The following is a 1,364-nucleotide window of genomic DNA, read 5'->3' on the forward strand; positions in this document are numbered from 1 at the left end:
ACTAAAGAATAGTTTTATCATAGAATAATATTTAGTTATATAGGGTTATATTTATCTACAAGGGAATTTATGAAAAGAACTCTTTCATTTTCTTAATGAGACACCTCCCACAAGAAGATGAGTAAGAACCAAAAAGAAGTAAGTTGATTAAGGTGCAATGTAAGTAAATTGGAAGAGAAGCTGGGAAATATAATCTTTTATAGATTATTAAAAGATAAAGAAAATTATAAGCATCAACAGAAACGTTTAGCAGCAATTCACCATTTATTTAAGTTCATTTATTGACTGCTGTTTTATTTTACTTCTTTAAGAATGCTACATTTCTTTTGCTTGAGTCACTGAAGGCTTTTTTTACTTGCTTGTTTCTCAGTGTATAAATAAAAGGATTTAACATGAATGAAAGTGAAATGAAAGAAATGAGTAGTGAAACCACTTTATTAATAGTCACTTCTTTTGCTGTAGGATTCATATAAATGAACATGCATGTGCCATAGTGTATAAATAAAAGGATTTAACATGAATGAAAGTGAAATGAAAGAAATGAGTAGTGAAACCACTTTATTAATAGTCACTTCTTTTGCTGTAGGATTCATATAAATGAACATGCATGTGCCATAGGTGATGGAAACCACAATCATGTGGGAAGAACAGATAGAAAAGGCCTTTTTTCTCTGCTGGACAGATGGAAATCCGAAAATTGTTTTGATAATATAAGATGGAATTACACACATAAGGGTCAAATTGAGGGTCATCACAGCACAGATTAAAACAAGTCTATTCCATGGGCCATGTGTCTGAACATGATATCTTCAGGAGGGAAGCAGCATCACAGAGAAAATGATCAATGAAATTGGAATCACAGAATTTCAGATTTAGCCCCAGACTAACTGGGGAGATTATGACCAACAATCCAGGCAAACCAACAATAACAACAAATGAATTCTGCAGACTCTGCTGCTCATGATGGTTACATAATGCAGAGGCTTGCTGATGGCCACATAGCGGTCATAGGACATGACGGCCAGCAGAAAAAATTCTGTTACGGCAATGAGGTCAGTAAAAAACGCTTGGATGACACAAGCATTAGAGGTGATGACCTTGTCACCTGTTGCTATGTTATACAAGTACCTGGGAATACAGGTAGTTGTGAATGAGATCTCCAGGAAGGAAAAATTTTGTAAAAAAACAATGCATGGGTGTGTTAAGGTGGGGATCCACAAAAGTGAGTTTGATGATGATCAGATTGTCAGTTACACTCAGTGTGTAAGTGAGAAATAGAAAAAAATCAGAACTTGTAGCTTAGGATCATCTGTCAGTCCCAGGAGAATGAATGTTGTTATGGTATAGTTTTTCATCATTGACAT

The 1,364-nt window shown here is 34.7% G+C and overlaps 1 pseudogene; it reads right to left on the bottom strand.

Annotated features, from left to right (window-relative positions):
• Positions 1 to 298: 298 nt before the first annotated feature.
• Positions 299 to 1,364, bottom strand: LOC140609236 (olfactory receptor 6C2-like; annotated as a pseudogene).

The sequence above is a fragment of the Canis lupus genome, chromosome 2, assembly GCF_048164855.1.
Source record: "Canis lupus baileyi chromosome 2, mCanLup2.hap1, whole genome shotgun sequence".
Taxonomy (NCBI): Eukaryota; Metazoa; Chordata; class Mammalia; order Carnivora; family Canidae; genus Canis; species Canis lupus.